At 38.7% G+C, this 20,043-nt stretch overlaps 1 non-coding gene across 1 annotated transcript; it reads left to right on the forward strand.

Annotated features, from left to right (window-relative positions):
• Positions 1-19,719: 19,719 nt before the first annotated feature.
• On the forward strand, positions 19,720-19,793 carry TRNAI-AAU (transfer RNA isoleucine (anticodon AAU)). Its single transcript has one exon. It is a non-coding gene; the product is annotated as a tRNA-Ile (tRNA).
• The last annotated feature ends 250 nt before the right edge of the window (positions 19,794-20,043 follow it).

Raw genomic sequence — 20,043 nt, forward strand, 5'->3', positions numbered from 1 at the left:
GTTTTGAACACGTCAGCCTTTTTTCTGCTCTGGGACAGGAGCAAATGTCAAGGTAAGTATAAATGTTCCTGGTTTATCTTAGTTAATGTACTTAGGCAATATGGGAAAATTTCCCTACTGTGGAACAGGGAAAATATTAACAGTGTGACAGATGCTCATGCTAGGTCCCATGGGACAGAGATTTTTTAATACCTTTATAATAGAGGGGGGAACAAATCTTAGCAGAGAGAAAGATCTACTCAGATGACAGTGTGAGAAAAAATATGATTGCGATCAATATACAATAAAATCAGAGTTTGGAGAGATTGCTGAGTGAAAATTATTTTGCCATCATCAATACGATCATTGAAGGCAAATGACATGTCATTCCTGGACCAGACTCAGATTATTTCTTTCTCTTAACTCTACCATCAAGCTGAACATTTACATTTACATGTACATTTGAAACCCACAGAAAACATTGTTGCAAAATTCTTGATATGTAAAACTCTGATCTTGAAGTCAGTTAAAGACTTCTTAGGAAAAGTCTTCAGAAAAAATGAAGATGTTTAAAGTTGATTCTTGCAGTCTTACACCAGAACTATCAAATACCATGTAAAGTTGATACTAAACCTGGGTGTCTGCCATTTATAGGTTAATAAAATTTTGCTTAACAAGCTTCATAACCACTCCTATGTTTTTCCAGAGAAGTAAATATTTACCATTAATACAATAAGGGAGCTGCTGCTTTCTTTTTCAGAGACCTTGGGAAAATGAGAGACCAAAGCATAAGTCGGCTTCTTATGCTTGTCCTGCCCTAACATCTCACATGCAGACAAATATGAAATCTCGTGTAATGTCCACTTGAGTCTTATTACTGGTTTAAAAGGATCTTACATCACTTCCATTTTTATTAACTGTATCCGCTGCTTGCCTACACCAAAAAACATTTTTGCCATGAAACTAATGTCTGTTAATGTAGCCAGACAAACTAATTAATGCAGAACTGATGAAGATCCAAATCTAATATAGTACAATTGAACATGGCTTAATTGAGTAATTACTTTGTAGTTTTACTAAATGACCACTTCAGTGTTTTGGGTAATGTGGAAAAAAGAGGTAGAACTGGAAGACGATTTGTCATGGATAGCGATGGTGTTGAAGTACACTGAACACCAGTATGGGTTTTTCATCTTACATCAGCTTCTCATTTTTCTTCTGATGATCTCTGTAGCCAACATGAAGTTGTGTTTGTAGTGGTTTTGCTTACTTGATAGTACCATTAAAAAATCTCAGAAGAGTAAATTACAGATTAAACCATGATCCAGATTTTTTTTTTTTCCAAGAAACAAGAAAGAAGGGTAAAACTTTACTGGGAACAAAAGCAGGATGATACAAACCGTTTTCAAAAAATCTATCCCAAGGAAAACTCGCTGTCCACCGGGTTCTTCCTTCTCTCAGCTCATTTACAATGTAAAAACTTCTCCCCTGGCACTCTGTTGATGTAACAGAGGAAGTTAAAACTAGCAAATACACAGACATCTGTAACATCGATAAGGCCTGTTAGACCCCCAGAAGCTGTATTGATTAGCTAGTGGGATACTTTATCAAGTTGTCAGAATTAAGTGTTGTTTTAATAGTCCCCTTTACCCATTTAATTGTTTCTTTTCTTCATTAACTATGCATGAGGCCTAATGCTAAAAATGTGTCATTCCTTTCAAAAGGATGAACAGTTTCTGCAGAGAATTGCCTATTTTGTACACCCTACCATTGGGTATTTTATCACAGTGATCAGTTAAAATCGGCTCTTGGTTTGTGCATTCATTGAGTTCCAGTCCATGGAAATTGGCAGGATTCATATCAGTTCTCAAATGTGAAGCGTGAGCTCATTTGGTCTCAGACTGGTTCCCACAAACACTCGACTCCTGTCCAAATATGTTGGAGGCTGTTGCGACGGTAGGCTCACTGCGGCAACTCTCAATTATGCTTTCTGTGATTTGTTTTTTATATTGGCTGTGAGAAGTACTGATTTTTTGTTAGGATTATTTTTTTTTACAATTAGATAAAATGCATTTTTGTAAAGAAATGCTTCATTAGAAACTGAAATTTTTAAATATTTCCAATTCTAAGAACCATCTAGTAGATATTTTAACAATCTTATTTTAGTGGGAGTGATGTGTATCAACCACGGTAAAAACAAAAAAGCATTTGCCATCACATATTGAAAGGATGCAACAGCCAAAAAAATAGTTTACACCCTTTGTGGTTTGGATGGGTTGTGCTCTGACACATTGCTCACATTTCCTACTGGTTTTACAACATCTATCACCGTTTTTACACAATCAGCCACCTATAGAACCCAAATCCCTGCCCTAACATCATTTTTTCAGTCTATAGGAAAGTTAACGATACATGAAAAATGTCGTCTCTCTTATTCAAAGGGCAACAAGGATAATTTGTGACGTCTTGTTGTCTCAGGGGATGATGACACTTCACTCTTGCCTTTTTTTTTTTTTTTATATTTTCATTCAGGACTATGTCTAGGTAAATTAAATCACTTAAAAATAAACTTTATTGCAAAGTCACATATAGTGCTTTTTCCCTTAGATGAAATCCATCTAAGCATCTGCAAATCATTAAATCTGAGTATCAGAAAAATATTTAAAAAAACCCGATGGTCAAAGAGAAAAAATGACCATATTAAGCATATGAATGCTTTGACTTTCCAAAGGTAGCTAAATCCTTAAGCAACAGGACAGCACACAAAATTTTTGATCAGCTCTTACTCTGGCAAAATCTTCCGTTTAACCAGGACCATTCAGTGACAACGGTATGATAAGCAAATGTATATTGAATGCCTGTAACATTATCAAAGCTTAGTCACAAGGATTAGAAGGGATCCGTGGAAGAAGCTGTAGAAGTTGTGAACAGCAAGGAATTCATCACCCTTCATACCTTGGATTTGGTCTCCCTTGGAGACGGAGCCAATTGATGGGCTCTGCCTAGGAATGAAGCAAGGAATATTTCAAATTCTGCTGGAAGGTGGTAGCATATTCCTTTCAAAAGGCCATTATTAGAATACATTTCTGGATAATTGTCCTTGAGCCATCGTCTGTATGTTCTCCTCCATGGGCTGGAAAGAGTGGAAGTAGTCCTTCCACATTTCCTGTGTGACCTACTCTAGGTGGTCCTGCTCTGGCAGGGGGCTTGGACTAGATGATCTTTCGAGGTCCCTTCCAACCCCTGACATTCTGTGATTCTGTGATGCTGTGATTTCTGTATAGAATCTGCCTATCTTTATGTAAACTTTGCCAGTCACATGGCATTGATTTAAAGTCATAGTGCGCTCCTAACCATCTTCTAAAGTCAATCTGCACAGGACTAGCAGCTGCTTGTCCAGGGTTTTTGGACACCTGCAAGTCAAGTCAATCTTGGCAAAAGTCAGTAGCCCTTTGCTACGTTCAGTCCCATATGCCAATGTCTTTCTTTGTCATGTGAGCCCAAAACTGTACTCTTCCAGACCAAATGTAGTCTCCTAATTGCCACACAGAAAGAATCAATTCACTGGGGTGATTCTGTGTCATGATCCTGCCCAGGATGCAGTTGGTCTTTGCTGCAGGGGCACACTGCTGGGTCTTGTTCAGCTTATCCTCCACCAGGAGCCTCAGGTCTTCTCTGATCCTTAGTCTGAATTGTTGCAAGGAGTTATTCTGTTCCAGATGCAGGCCTTTATTTTTACCTTCCTGAACTTCATGAGGATCCTGTGAGCTCATTTCTCCAACGTCCTGAAGTCTCCCTGAATAGGAGCCCCACCCTCCAGGATACTGACTGCTCTCTCAATTTGGTCAATGCATCAGGAACATGTTACATGAATGACTGTATGCCATGCCAATCAAAGTGTAACTTGCTTGATTTTGATAGGGTGCATTTCTTCTTACTGTTCAGGATTATTACTGTATTTGGCATGCAACAATATACAGATTTGTCTCAGTAGCTGGCAAACAGACCCTGAGGGCAGAAGTCCTATACAGGTTTAGAAGACAGCTACATTCTCCGTATACTACCATGTTTGACACATTCCCTGTTGGCTCTGCTGCTGTACCTCCAAGCAGTACAATGAAAGCCTTTAAACAGTTTAATTCAGGAAGCTCTGGAAAGCAAATCATTTCAGGGCTGGAAGAATATTGTCAGAAAACATCACCAGATGCTTACCCTGCTCTAAAATTATTCTGCAGGCATCTGCTGTTGGCCACTTCTACAAACAGTGCCCTGGGTTAGACTGATCCACTCTCTGATGCAGCACTGCTGTTCTTGTTGCATTTTGAAGGGTCTCTTTGTTTCCATGGATGAGAAAAAGACTCCATGTCGCAGAACAGTTGGTCCAAAAGGGCTCAGCATTTACCTAGTTACTCTGCTGTTGGTGCTGAATTGACTTGACTCAGAACAGAAATAGCCCAGTGTAGAGCATTTCTGAAAACTCCATCCTGGCCTCTGCACCAGACAGCTTCAGGGGCTCTTCTGCTTTCCAGAGAAACGCAACTTTTCTTTTTTAGTCGAACAAAAGCACAGATCTATTGCTGTACAAAGAAAAGCTTGTGAAGCTATGAATTGAAAAGGAAATAAAAAGCAGAAAAGTTTAGCTTACCTACACACATATGTCTCTGCTCTTGGCGTTGAACACATATTAATGTATTCACAGTTAATAATTGAGATATATGCAAGGCATTTAGCAAGATGAAGTGGACATCTATTATTAATTGTTAAATTAATAAACTGTAATCAGGCACAGACCCTGGGGCACATACCACTTTGTCTGTGAAAACCACTTAACATAGTTTCCAGTACAACTTCAGTAGCTTTTATGCTCTATTTAGGATGTATTTATGGCTTATTTTGCTGTTATGTTTGGGGAAAACATATATTACCAAAATAATCAATAACAATAAGCTGATTTCTCCTCTGCATACACTGCTGCTAACACAGACATGAACCAGGACTTCTGTCGCAGTTTTGATAATTTGAAAAATCCATACAGGTGTAGAAAAAATAGAATAAAAATTATTTAATACTAAGAAATAGTTCTTAAATTAGAAGTCTTAGAGTTCAATTTGTTTAGCTAAAGAAAAAGTTAAACATAAAGCTAAACAAATTATGGTGTATAATTAAATATCATAATAAAGAGGAAATTAACTCTGAGAGGGCTTTCCCCACCTTTATTCATTTCTTAATTTCATATGTACCAAAAAGAGACCCAACCAGAACAAGCGGAGTTCTACAAGTTAGAGCTTGCATGTTGAAATTATAAATATGACGTAAGATTATAGATAAGGAAAAATTTTGTAAAAGTGATGATGGTTAAAAATGCAAGTTAACCACTAAAGTTTTCAATTTACATTTCTTGATTACTTCAGATGAAGACAGAGCATATCTCTGAATTATTTGTTTCAGAAAAACATATGGCATTGTGAAAAAAGAAAAAGCTATGATTGTATGGTCTGTGAGATTTATTATGTCAGACAAAAAAAAATCAGACTAAATGCCATAAAAGATTTCTCATATTTTTAATTCATCAGTCTTAAAATGACTGTACAAAAGCTGGCTTTTGGGGAGGTCATTTTTTAACAATTAATGGTCATTTGGTCAAAAGATAAAGCACTTTTTAAAGATGTCCTTGCTTTTTAACTGGAAAAAATAGGGGGGTTAACATTGGTTAAATAATTTTAGGAAATAAAAAAAATCCAAAGATTGATTTTATTCCAATATTTTTATTCTAGTGTTTTTCATTTTCAGATAAATTATTTCCAGAAAATCTTGATGAAACAAATATATTTTTCTATACCCTTTCGCTGCAGTCAAATAAGGGATTGTTTTCTAATTGAGGTGCTGATCCACGGGACATCTAAAGACTGCTTGAGACTCTGCGGGTAACGTGTAGGCACTTGGTTTCTTTTTCCTAGACCCCAATCTAATGATATTTCTTTTCTCTCCCTCATTACCTTTCTTGGCTGATTAAATAGTGATTCAAGAGCTCTTAATCAGATGCCTTCTCGTGCTACAGCCGTGTGATAGTCTTTTAAGACAAAGTATTGTTTTATTAGGTGCCAGTGTTGTAGTTGGCAGAACGGGGCCCTGATCTCTTCTGGGGACTTCTAGACTATGAGAACACAAAATAAAAGATACTTCTTTAGGCAGCAGCATACCTATACATTTTTCAGTAATTTCAAACAGTTGTAATGGTCATAAGATAATATTAGGAAACCTGTATAATTATTTTTCAAACCTCATATGAAAATGCCTTCTTCATGATTCTCCAAAATGAAGTAATTTACTAATCCTCAGCTTCTAAAACTGTATTAGAAATGCTACTTTGTGAACACAATTTTTTTGTGAATCACAGCTTAAAAATTAAGTGCAGAAGGAGAAAATTGAAGCCCTTGATGGAACTGCTAATAAAAGAAAGACACCCTGCTGTTGTGCTGCTTGCCTGCTTAGATACTTGGTATGTTGGCTTGCCAGAATGCACGGCCCATGCTTTGAACATGGGTAAGTACAATATGATAAATACAGAAAACAGGAGGAAACATTATAAGAAAAGTGTGTGAGAAAAGAAAATGATGCAGATGAGCTGCCTTATATTTTGTCCTGATGAAGGAAGTAAGGATAAGTTTTATATTGCACTTTGCATTTTCTTTGAGCTGGACTCTGCAATCCTTACTTAATTTTGATTAAGGCACGAGAAAGTCTTTGAATCTTTTCCTTATAGGAAGTTACAGTGTTTGGAAACTTTTAGGTGTGGATTGAGGCTCACAAAGACATTCTGCTACCAAAAGATGTTCGCAATGAAACACTGCATTTTCGTAAAAGCAGAAACCCTTTGAGACACGCCTTTCCATTCTGCATGAATGTTTGTCAAACTGGGACAGTATCTCCACAACAGCCTTTTGGTTCCAAAACTGAACATAATCATTTGATGTTTTGAAGTAAAAGGAAAAGGTTTTTTTAGTGTGTTTCATTTAGAAAAGCTTGAAATAAAAATTAAAAATGATAATGAAGATATAAGTGCCTCTGGCTTTATAGATGTAACTGAGACGTGGATGACTTATTTTCTTGTACCCCATTTGATATTTAGGCATTCAGCAGGCAACAACAGGCAAAACATAACTGCTGTAACAAGTTAACATCCCAACAAATAAAATTTTGTATCCATTTTATCCTTTTTATAAAGGCATTGATGATGGAGTCCTGATTATGATCCTTGTGTGTAGAAGGCAGGAGCAGGTAGCTGGGGATGAGCGGCCATTGGGATGGGATGCCCACACTGTAACTGCAGCTCCTCAGATTACATATCTTGAAGACACCAGTGCCGTCCCTCCCACTGCTTATTGCAGTAATATCCGGGCATCCAAATTCCCCCATAAAGGTGCAATTTTCTTTGGTGATGGTGGATCAAAGTTGAGCTATGTTTGGAAGATTTTCACAAGAGCAGAAAAGAGTGAAACTGTCCTTGTCTTGATAGCTTAATCTAATTGCTGGTCTGCATCACACATGCATGTTTTACAGCTATGTCAAAGAAAATGGAACTCTTTTCCTGCCCATTTTCTCTACCAATTTTCAGAAAGTCAAGAACATGGCTTCAAGGCAACCATTAGCATGGGCTGTTAAATTTGGTAGATGGTAGCTTTGAAACAGCGTCTTCTGTAACCTGGGATTGAAAGCTGCTATAACTATTTATGTAAAAATAAAATAATATGCACTCTGGAAAATTCTTAAGGTTTAGAGCATTTCCATTAGAAGCACTGTGTGTTTGATAGTTATGTCAATAGAAATAAGAGGCAAATTTAATGCAATAACTTTCAAGCCAGCTTCCAAAACAGGTACTTATGGTTCTTCACCTTATTACACATTTTACAGTATAGCACTTGTAAGAAAAGCCCTTCCCTCTTCTTAAAAATGACTTTAGTAATTCAATAGGAACATTGTGTCCTAAGGCCAAAGACAAGCACAGAAATTAAGTTATGCCATGATTTACATTACAGACTTGGTCGCACCTCTCCACTGAATACTTGTTTAATCCCTTTCCCCTGCTGTCCACCTGCATTTTTACAGTTTTACAAGGGCAGGAAATATCTGATAGAGTAACTTGGCTGAAAATGATATTACCTTTCCAGTAACAGTGATGCTTTGCAGTCTGATGGTCCAAGGCATAGATAAAAAAACAGATTTGCAAGCTGTAACAATGCCATGAATTAGATGCACTGATACATGTGCAAATCAAAACAAACTTACACACACACACACACACACACACACACACAAAGAAGGTTTTGTCTGTCTGAACACTTCCCTGTTTTTCCCAGATGTGAACATATATAATAAGAGATATTTATTGCCTTTCCTTACAAATCCTGCCTGGCTGATCGGGGATTAACCTCCACTCTCCATGCTTCAAGTACAGCTCATTGCCTCCAGCTGCAGCCGTGCATACTGAGCACTTCCACAACTCAGACGAAATAGGACAAAAGATTAATTTAAATGGGCTATCTTGGGCTATCAAAGAGTTAGACATGGTCATTAGACCCTCCCTGAGGGGACCCTCCCTAAGTCCCCTCATCTCAGAGAGGGACACATTCATATATTGATCCAATCCATTAGAAACAAATCGGATGATTCAGCCTGTGAGTCTCTCTCGCTGTTCCTGTGTCACCACCAGCTACGGACAGAGGCCAGAAAACTTGTCTTTGAGAGGCACCAGCTGGATAAATGGATCCCCTCCCTAGAAGGACAAAAGCTGATTTAACTAAATTGCCTATGTGAAAAGCATCTAGTAGACAGAGGAAAGAGGATCTGACAGCGTAAGAAAACACATTGGTAAGCAGTCCTGCACACGCTTTCTGCAGACAGGTTTCATCATTAGGAGTCTGTTTTCTGCTGACAGATTTGTAGTATTGACTCTCGCCCTATGTAGATATAAAGAAATTCAGATGTCTTGCACTGGTGCATATAATCCTTAACTGACTGCCTAAAGTAGAGCAAACACAGTGCACGGCAATTATTCAAGCATGGGGAAGTCAGCCAGGTAGGAAAATTGCATGTGGTCTTTACAGTCTTGTTTATCTGACTATATGGAAGCAAGGTCTGCATGTGACGTTTATCATCAGATCTAATATAGCGGTGTCAAATCTTGAGCAGATGTTCTGCAAATCCTTTAAAGCTAAGCAACTTTTCCTGATAGGATAGGCTAAAAAAGTCAGCCCTGCAGTGAGGCAGGAAAAGCTTAGGCAAAACAAATGGAATTAAAAGACATTCTTGGAGGACTTGCATGTGAATGATGTGGATGTTCAGGTCTCTTAATCTGTCTGTGGCATCAGTGCCGTAGTTTCTGACTCTTGTGCATTAAACGGGGAGGTTATAGGAAAGTGTACCTTTGAGGATAGATCTACAGGATTCTGCCTGGTTTGGTTGATTATTGAAGATTATTACAGAATTCAGAGGCTTCCCTTCCCATTTAAGGTGACTTTATGTTTATATAAAGAGTAGAATTGTGTTTCCCTTAGTCACATTACCTACAGTAAACATCTCGCTTAACTTTCTGTACATGCTGCTCGTTTTTCAGAGAAAGATCCATTCATTTAAAAGAGAATGTAGGAAACAAAAAAGCCAAAAGGATTATATTGCTTCAGCTACTTCTTTCGGGTTAAAATGAGACTGTGGAAGATAAAAATTACATAATTATACAAATGTAATAAATAAATAAATTTGTATATTAGAAACACATGTCAATAATCGTCTTTATTTAACATTTTCAGTTATCGACTCTTTAAGGCATAATGAATTTTACCCTTAGGGTACATAGTGATTTAACACAACCCCACCCCCACCCCACCCCCATCCGAAAGAGGCACTGGCTTTAAGAAAACTAGAGGTCTGGGATTTTGTAATTACTTTCTGTGTAATGAAAAGGGCTGGATCCATGCTGATCCACTCTGCACATCTCCAAAGCAATTTATCATTTTTCAGTCACTTAATAAACTACAGTGGGAGCCAGGCAGTCAGAACTCATGTTACTCTGCTAATGTCAAGGCTAATGTCATGAGAACTCCCTCTTTCCCTCACATTTCTTCCTGCTACTATTTCTAGAGCAGTTTACCCTGCAGTACCCTCCAGACTCAGCACTGCTGGCTGAGGGCAAGTCTAGAAGTCACCCTGTGCACATGGGCAGCCTGTTAGAGTCGAACAGGCATTTGTTCTTTGATTTTATTTTGTATTTTTATCGATTTAGATGTGCAAAATCCAGAGGGGGAAAAAAAAAAGAGATTCAGGAAGGAAATAGTTTACATTTTCATCTCCCTGACCCCAAATCTTTTCAGCCAAAATAGTTCAATATGGTGAACCTACCTTTTGACTTTTTTGATGATTCTAGCAACACTCTTTTTTTTACTGTGTCAAACAGACTCTCAATCTGCATGTAGAACAAACCATGAGGTACATACAGTAAAAAAGCTGGCTTTTGTTTTTCATGTGCAACAAGCTAGATGAGGGAAGCTCTCCATAATTCAGAGCGTTATCAGCGAGGTATCTACTTGCCATTGACATAATTTAAAACTACTTCTGTTCATGTAAGATGGAACATGGGAAACAGAGCACCCTGGCCACCAGCAAGCCAGAGTGAAGTCATTCAGTAGACATAAGCTGGGCTTCATCAGGCACGTTTCCATAAGCATAGCTGTGAATGTGTAAGCCTGCAATTTTTCAAGCTAGTTGGAACCTTCCTGTCCAACATTGTCCCCAAATCATTTGATCTGGAATGGTTCTCTGGAGATCATCTAGCCAAATCACCTGCTTTAGTCAGGGTCCCCTAGAGCAGGATGCTCAAGACCTGTCGGGTCTGGAATATCTCCAAGCTTTGAAACTCCACAACGTCTCTGATCAACCCATCCCAGTGTTCGGCTACCATTATGGTAAAAAAGTGTTTTTCTTATGTTTAAACAGAATTTCCTATATTTGTCTCCATTGCCTCTTGTACCGTCATTGAAGGCCACTGAGGAGAGTCTGTTCTATCTTCTTCATTCCTCCCATCAGATAATTATATGTATTGAAAAGATCCCTCTGAGCCTTCCTTTCTCCAGGCTGAGCAGTCCCAGCTCTCTCAGCCTCTCCTCCATAACAGATGCTCCAATCCCCAATAATCTTTGTGGCCTTTTGCTGGACTCCAGTGTGTTCACGCCTTCTTATATTAGGATGTTCTTTGTGCACTGAGAAGGGCATGTGACCATTAATCAGTCAAGGTTCCTATGACCACAGAGGAAGAATACTGTGTTTTCCACCTTTGATTACATATCAGAAGTACCCAAATCTTGCTGATGTTTAAGAAGACAGAAACTTTGGCAGCCTTCTACTGAAGTGAAAGGTGATGACACTATTCTAGCTTATTGAAGTGCTGCAGGTAAGTTGTCGCTGGCTCCACTAAAAAGCTCTGAGGTGACAAACAAGATAAATCTGTATTCTTGCCTAAATTAGCAGGTCCTCAGCCATCATCTTCAAGTACCTAACTTATTCTTGATATTTTTCTTTTATCATCCATTGACCTTTACATCCTCAAGAGTGAAAAATAAAAGAAAGCTAAACCTACACCTTCCATTACATGTCTGTTTAAAAATATATAGCAGAGATTCATTCCCTTCATTCATTTCCTGACCTATTTCACTGCTTGGCCTCTCCCCTCCCACAGTGGATTTTATTACTACATCCTGTAACAACAAAACTTATTTAACATTGGTTGATCAAATATTGTCTTTTATAACAGATGTTCCTGCTTGGCTGCTTGGCCACACCTGGAAAAGGCAATTAAGTCTCTCATTAAGCTAATCTCTGCTGCACAGAGAATGTGTAGGTCTCATTAGTGTGCTGTTACCGGCTGCTCTATATCTAGCACCTGGTTCTGTTATTCATACTGTTTTCCAACGTTATGTTTCACTTTCTCTAAAGCAGAGATGTTGATACTGACATTCACTACAAATGGTTGAAGGCATTTTTACATTGCAGTTGTGAAAATATAGTGTAGTGAAATGAGAAGCTGACTGGTTTAAAGTAGCCTTAGTAATGTCCATGTTGCTGGTATTTGTGTCCAGAGAGTTTCAAGCTCAGTTTAGTGGGTCCGTTTTGTGCTGCAGTAGAGAGCTTTACATGTTGAATACTGTTATTAAATATGTACATACAGAAAATCTAAAAGGTGGATTCAAGTCAATTATTAATATTAGAGAAATCAGTTTTATTTATATCAGTTGGCTACTTGAACTGTTTTTCATGAGGACTGCTCTCTATCTCCCTCACAAGAGAACCTTAAAAAACCAAAATCTTTACTGAAACTGGAAGAAAAGTCAAAAAAAATAGTTTGGAAGTATGAAACGGTGTCCGTAACATTCCTATTTTACCTCTTTATTCTCTTGGTCTGACTGTCAGGTTTTAGTCGTGCCAAAAGCAGGACAAAAATGATCTCTCAAGAGCTAGACTATCAGATGAACAGAGTAGTGATTTTGAAGGGTACAGAAGATTTAACTAGAATGAATATGTTGGCATTTCTCTAACACAAACCTCTCTAATGAACCATGATGACCCTCAAAGTACTGAAATTAAAAGTAGAAACAAAGTTTAGGAACTCCATAATCAGAGAAAACAACCCTTTTTCTCATAAACTTAAATAAAAGTTCTCATAATTAGGCCCTCATAAATTAAACAGTGAGATAAGGACAGAGGTAGATCAACAGGAAGACATGGTACTACATTCAGGGAAAGTTACTACACAGAGAGCTAGATAAAAACTTGTCATTCAGTGAGGTATGGCAATTTTGTGCATGCACAAGATGATAATACGAGCTCTGCAATTATTGCTAAGAATAAAAGGACTTTGTCAGCAGATCTCAATGAGTGTGTTACAAAGAATTAGAATAATTTGTAAAATTGGAAACTGGGACATATAGCTGCAAAGTGACTGACAGTCATCCGGAAGGCTAGCGTCAGCCCTGGGAACAGAACCAAGGACATTCTAATCCCTGAACAGAAATACTCAAAGTTATCACTTTTTTCTTCCCAAACGCAGCTCTGTCAATGAGTCATTATCTTGATCTAGGAACATTGTTTTTCAGGTCTTTGTGCCTATTCATTTCTTGGTGTTCCTGTGAAACAGATGATTTTTATCCCCTCTGTGATTCCTGTCATGAGAACATCTGTGCATGGGGACAGACAGAAAAGTCCCCAGCGTACAGATCCTATTATCTAGCTACCAGAACGTGTAATGTTCTGCTCTCTGCAAATCACAATGGGTTGGATTCAACGACTTAAATACCGAAACCATCAATTCCCCAAATAGCTAATTATTTTTGAAAGGGATACATTATTACTGCTATTTTTTAGAAAGGCAAGTACTTGGGAAACAGCTGCTTTGCACCCATTATACTTTGAAAATGTTCAGGATCAAAGATGGCTGTTACTCATCTAAGACACATAGCTGCTTTTCTAGCTTCTAGGTAGCAAGACCAGAGCAATAATGAATGGTTTTAGAAATAATTTAAATGCTAACAGATCCTAGAAACAATTCAGGAAACTGCTAATATCCAAAGGCTAAAGGCACTTCGGCTGATCTTGGCCACCTCCATTACCAACTCCCAGAAGGCAGTAATGAGTACTGAGGTGTTAAGGGACCATTCCAACTAAGTAGTTCTTTGATTTAAGCTTTTTTCCACTGCTGTTTGGAACCTTTGTTGCTGAACTAAAAGTGTCAGGCAAGGTGAGATGATGACTTCCAACCAAACTTCATTTACATTTCTAATCAGATTGTTCTTTAAATTAGGAATTGGTAAAGTCTTGTTTCCTGGGAATCTATGCCCCAATTCTTAAGACCAACTGCTTGCAATAAATTTAATAATTTCCCAATTAATTCTTTGGCGTCTTGCCTATGAACAAAACTCACAGAATCACAGAATCTTTCAGTTCAGAAAGGACATCTGGGGATCTCCTAGTACAATCCACCTGCTTTAAGCAGGATCAGCTAGGACAGATCGTACAGGACTGTGTCCAGTTGGGTTTTGAATATGTCTGAGACTGGCAACTCCACAACCTCTCTGGGCAAAGCTGTTCCAGTGTTTGACCACCCTAACAGTAAGAAAATCTTTTCTTTGAGCAGAATTTCTTGCATTTCAATTTTTGCCCATTTCCTCTTGTCCTTTCACTGAGGTCCACTAAGAAGGGTCTGGCTGCAGCTTTATCCCATCATAAGGTCTTTATATACATCAATAAAATCACCCCTGAGCCTTGTCTTCTCCAGGTTGAACAACTCCAGCTTGCTAAGCCTCTCCTCATATGACAGATACACCACATCCTTAATCATCTTTGTGGCTATTCAGTGGCTTTTTCCAGTAAGTCCATATACTGGGGAGCCCAGAACAGGACCCAGGACTCCAGATGTGCCTCACCAGTGCTGAATAGAGGGAGAGGACTGCCTCCTTTGACCTGCTTCAACACTCCTCCTAATGCAGCCCAGAAGGCTGCTTGCAATTGCTGGCTTATGATCAAGTTCTTGTCCACCTGGATCTCCAGGGCTTTTCCTTCAAAGCTGCTCTCCAGCTGCATTGTTTTTAGTTTTATTTCATAACCCTGCCACAGGACTTCATGTCCCTTCTGTGGTTCCAAGTACCAGCTAGGCAGAAGACAGGCAGAAGACTGCAAAGGCAATGGGTCACACCTATCCAAGAGCTATTGCAGATATCCTGTAAACTTTATTTCAATATATTTTCCTCTGTTCCCCAAAGCCAGTCATTTTTACAACTCTGTTCCACATTTAGCATTTTTGCAACACCCTGGCTTTGATCCAATTTGTTAGAAAGCACTAGGTGAATGGGCAATCCACTTAAGACTTGTTTCTTGGGGAAATAAAGGTTTTTTTCTTTTTTTTTAAAGAAAGAATTGTCCAGGGAATTATGGGCTTGAGGCTAATAATAAAGCTGGATAATTACCATTGCACAACTACAGCTTTGCCAGATTTGCTGCCTTCTTTCCTTTAAGTTTCTTCCTGCTTTTTTTTTTCCCCCCACACCCTCCTTTCCGATGAATTTATTCTAAGTTTTAAAGATGTTTCAGAAATATGGAAGCCATCAGCTTCTAGTACATTAAAGAAAAAAAGCCTGAAAGCAATAGCAGTGCTGATAAATGGGCCTGTGGTGATGGTTGGACCTGCAGATTACTGTGCTCACAGGGCTTTAATTATGTACTTCTACGGTAGTGGAAAACTGCAGCAAAACATGCATCAAAGGTCTGCCTGCAGAACTTGTGTGAAATGCAACTGTACGAGCCAGAAATAAAAAAAAAAAAAAGCCTGCCCAAGGCACAATCTAGCACAGCAGTTTGCCTACAGTCATCGCCTGCGATGGAACTTATTGCTAAGTAAAAGAGTAGTGAGTCTTACCTGGCAGGGTACCTCCAGCAGTAAAGGAGGTTGATTAAGAGGTACCACCACTGCAAAGATTTTCAGAAAAGGAAATGTGGGAGGATGGAAGTAGGAGAAGTTGGATAATTTGAAAAATAAGTCTCAAAAGTTTTAGTTGTGTTTCTATTGATTTCAGTGATACCTTTCTCACTGTCTATAGGAGAAGGCTGACGAGGGTGAATCCTCATTGTAACACAGGTTCTCTCAGTGCTCTTTGCATATTTTGACCTGCTGAAATTTTGCCCTCAGAGCTGTAAACTCCTGAGCCTTGAACTCCAAGCTGTGGAAACAAACACCTTTCAATGTTTTGGTTTGCCCCTGAGAATCCCCCGCTTCTCTCTTGACTTACTGCTTTTAACTGCTGTCTAAAATAGAGGGATTGCCAGACTCTGTGCCTTGTCATCCTTCCTCATTCGCCAGGCTGATCTTTAGTCTGTCACCAGATAGCTGACACTGATGTTAGAAGCATTTCTGACATATGTGGAAAGTCACTTCTGCTACGTACAGTCTAGCAAGAAGGTGCATAAAAGTTGCTGATGGACTGATGAGCTCTACCCTTTCATAAAATCACACTCATGCATTACATCAGGTAGGACTCAATAGTAACAGGTTGATATCGCCCACCTTGTCAACATATTCTCCATCCTTTGGGAAGACTATCAGGAACTGGAAGCAGGGTATTTCTTTTATTCAGAAAGTGGTGACAGAGTCCTGGAGTATAAAGTTACATCTTCAAAATTATACTGTCCAGTGAAAGAATGCCTTTCGTGATGTGGGGTACCATTAATACTGTACCAACATGTTTTCCAAGATTGAAAATGTGGGGAAACAAGTGAAATTATTAATTAACAGTAATTAAAAATACAAGCAGCTCAAAAAATCAAATTAAGAGATGAAATTATTGGTTATTGTTATGTAGTGGAGCAACAAAATCTTTCTTGAATTTTTTCAACATATCTTTTTTTGTATATCAGGGAAAGCAACCCAAAATAAGCGAAAGAAATTCCAACTTGAAAAAAGGAAATAACATATAAGAACCTTAACTCCTACAATAACCCCTCTAAAAACTAAATTATAAGAGTAAGTTGGTAACTTGTAGAAATAACATTCTACACAACAAAGAATAAGTGCACGAATACTTAAAAATAGTATTTTTAAAAGTGAATTTCAGAATATTAGGACAAAAAAAGCTGAAGTTTGTTAACTGTAATTAAATATTAGGAGGACTTTCCACTTTAGGGAAGTAGCCCTGGATTCAACAGAAGATGATGAACAATGTTATCATCTAGGGAACTATTCGCTATTAATTGAATAAAAGGTACTTTCATTCACTTGAAATAGGCTAACAGGCAAGCACTATTAATTCTGTTCATTGAGCACGCTTAAAGCAGTACCACATAACAAAATGCACTGATTCACTGGGTTGCAAAACACTATTATTTGTCTTCATTTTCAAATATTTCTTGCTAAAAAAAAGTTTTAAAAATAAATAGAGAATTTTCTATTAAATAAATCTGTATATAAAAATTTTGCCTAGAAAGGTTAGTGATAGAAATCGGTGATATAAACAGAATTTTAAAAAAAGAAAATTCTGGGGCCATGTGACGATAACTGGTGGTAACCAAGTATTCTGAGTCCAGCTCTGAGAATGTGCTCATAAACGAACAGAAGGAAAAATGACAGGCGAGGGCAGCATGGTTTAGAAAAGCTGATCTGAATGCAAAGGTGAAGTGATACCATGAATTTGCACAGAAGAGCGAATCAATCATTCTCACTAAAAAAACAGATCGATGCAGTGTAAACCCTGGCAAAGTTAAAAGAGAGGATCAAGATATATTAGCCAGGATCACTCTAACACAGGTAATGTCGCCTCTGTCACCTAAATTATCTTCTTCAGCGCTACTGTGAATATGTTTACATGGTATTGCCCTGTGTCATCTGGACAAACTCCAGTCCACCCTGGCTGTTCTGTTGCCTGTACTTTGAGTAAACAAAGTTTAATCAAACAAACAAAATCGTCTGTATTGTTGCTAGTACAGACTCAGCCCATGTAGTAAAATTGACTGGAAAACTGAGTAAATACATTGCTGAGCTCCAAATTTTTTGAGACTGCAATGGAGTTTGCTTTTGTTGGGAACATCTTTGAAATAACAGTTTTCTCAGTACCTAGCTCAGCCGCCAGAGGGGCTGGATTCGGCTGATACGTGGTTTGAAAAGGGGCTGCACCAACGCAGTGCTTTATCTTGAAATCAAGAATGTGCATGAAATGTTGGGCAGTGCTGGTGGGTGGAGAGACAGGAAAGAGGGAGAAGTGATGAAAGTGCTCCCACTTTCTTATTTGTCCTTATTTATAGCTGTTTGGAATAGTTTCAAAGTATCATGAGCTTGCAGACAAAGATCTAGACTTGGACTGCTTGTCTAATGCTTCATCTTAGAATGGAATCATAGAATGGTTTGGGCTGGAAGGGACCTTTAAAGGCCGTCTAGTCCAAGCCCCCTGCAGTGAGCAGGGACATCTTTAGCTGGATCAGGTTGCCCAGAGCCCCATCAAGCCTGATCTTGAATGTCTCCAGGGATGGGGCCTCTGCCACCTCTCTGGGCAGCCTGTGCCAGCGTTTCACCACCCTCATTGTAACAAATTTCTTCCTTATATCTAGTTTGAATCTGCTCAATCTATCTTTCACTTTCTATGCTCGATTCTTAACTTCCATACATGCTGGTCAGTAATGATACTGCTATTCATACAAAAGTCTTGATAACTACCACTGGAAATTGTCTGGATGGGTAAGCAAGAGAGCTAACACATCTAAATCTTTTATCTTGTTTGCCAAAAATTACTTCATAAAGAAACTATCCTTTTGCTGACCCTTTTCAAAACAGATGATAGAGTCAATCCTTTTTTTAAAAGGAAAATGTGTTGTTGATAGCTCCTGCATATGAACATAAATGTTCAAAAATGCACATCATCAATTTGTTTGAGATTACTTATGTATGTAAATGAGTACACACCACACACTGAAATGCTTATGCCAACATTCTCTAGGAACTTTTATGGTAGTGCAAGAAATTTTCAGGTTATGGTGTCATTTATGTGCATTGCAGCTTTTGATCTCTCTTTGGGAAGCAAGGAATAAAACCATCAGTATTATATGCAATATGAATATTGCTTTTTCACTAATGAAACCTACTTTTATTTTGTCTCTTGAAACATGCAAAAGATAACATCTGTTCTTAAAAGATAACACATAGGGTGAGAGAAACACAAATACACATGAAATTTGAACTTAGTTGATTACAGTATGAACCAGGACCATATTAACAGTAAATCTTTCTCATTGTTTATAGTGCATGATAAAATGCGTTGCCTGCTAAATGGAATGTTTGTCCGGAGAACAAGACCAATGAATCATTGCTATTCCCCACTGTTATTTATTTTAGGACTGACCCAGTTTGAACAGAAGTCCAGTTGACTTCCCTGGCTTTGCTTTTTGTGTTATTTGGTACATAATCTTTCTCTTATAATTTACGTTGAAATAAAATTCTTGATGAAATATGTTTTCTTGTGGCTTATAGGAGGTTCTGGATGATATAAGAGTCTCTTTTTTACCTTAATTTATCTGAATTTTACTAAGTTGGGAACATTACCCATCCTCCAGTTAGCAGTGGTAAAAGCTCATAGAAGAGCTCCCAAAGGTACCCATCCATATCTTACCCTCATAACTGCTTGTAGAAACTGATCCTGGCTGTTCATGTTCGTTAGGAAGGTAGTAGAAAGGACAGCTAAACAGAGGGAAGCACCCAGGGATGAAAGTTTTTCCTTTTGGTCTTCTAGAGGGCTTATAAAATCAACATTTTCTAGGACTAGGATTTTTGTTACCAACTGTGGCTTAGCTTGGTCACAGGAGACAATGGGACAGCATCTCTGAAGTGGTGTGGCAAACTGAGTGGTTACAGCACTTCCAAAATAGGATAAAAAACAGTAGACTCTGCCTTTCTTCCAAATTATGGTCATGGATGCACTTCTTGGCAGGGACATGGTCTGGGAAGGACAGAAGAACACCGCATCTTGTGAAGGTGTCTCTTGGCTAAAGGCAATTTGAATAGCCAGTCCAAGAAACCAAAGGGTTTTCTTCCATGGTTGCTGGTGTCTAGCCATAGACAGTGAATTGAGGCAACACATTCCCTCTTGGGACTGAAAAACTTGTACAGTCCAGAAATTCTCAAATTTCCAGTCTATCATAGCAGATGATTTTAATGGAATCGGCCGGTTAGCTCAGTTGGTTAGAGCGTGGTGCTAATAACGCCAAGGTCGCGGGTTCGATCCCCGTACGGGCCAGCTTCCCCGAGGAGGAAGTTGCTCTTTGGTGAGCGCTTATCTTACTCCTCGTTTTTTTTTTTTTTTTTCTTCGGGGAGGGAGACGGGTTGAGAGCATTTGTCAGTGGCCGACTGTAATGGGTCTGCGTGGCAGGGTTTTGGTAGCGGGGGGGGGGTGTTGGCGGGGGGGGGTGTTACAGGGGTGGCTTCTGTAGGGAGTTGCTAGAAGTTTCCCCTATGTCAGATGCAGCCAATGCCAGCCGGCTTTGAG

This window comes from Leptosomus discolor, chromosome 4 (genome assembly GCF_034619465.1).
Source record: "Leptosomus discolor isolate bLepDis1 chromosome 4, bLepDis1.hap2, whole genome shotgun sequence".
In the NCBI taxonomy this organism is placed as follows: domain Eukaryota; kingdom Metazoa; phylum Chordata; class Aves; order Leptosomiformes; family Leptosomidae; genus Leptosomus; species Leptosomus discolor.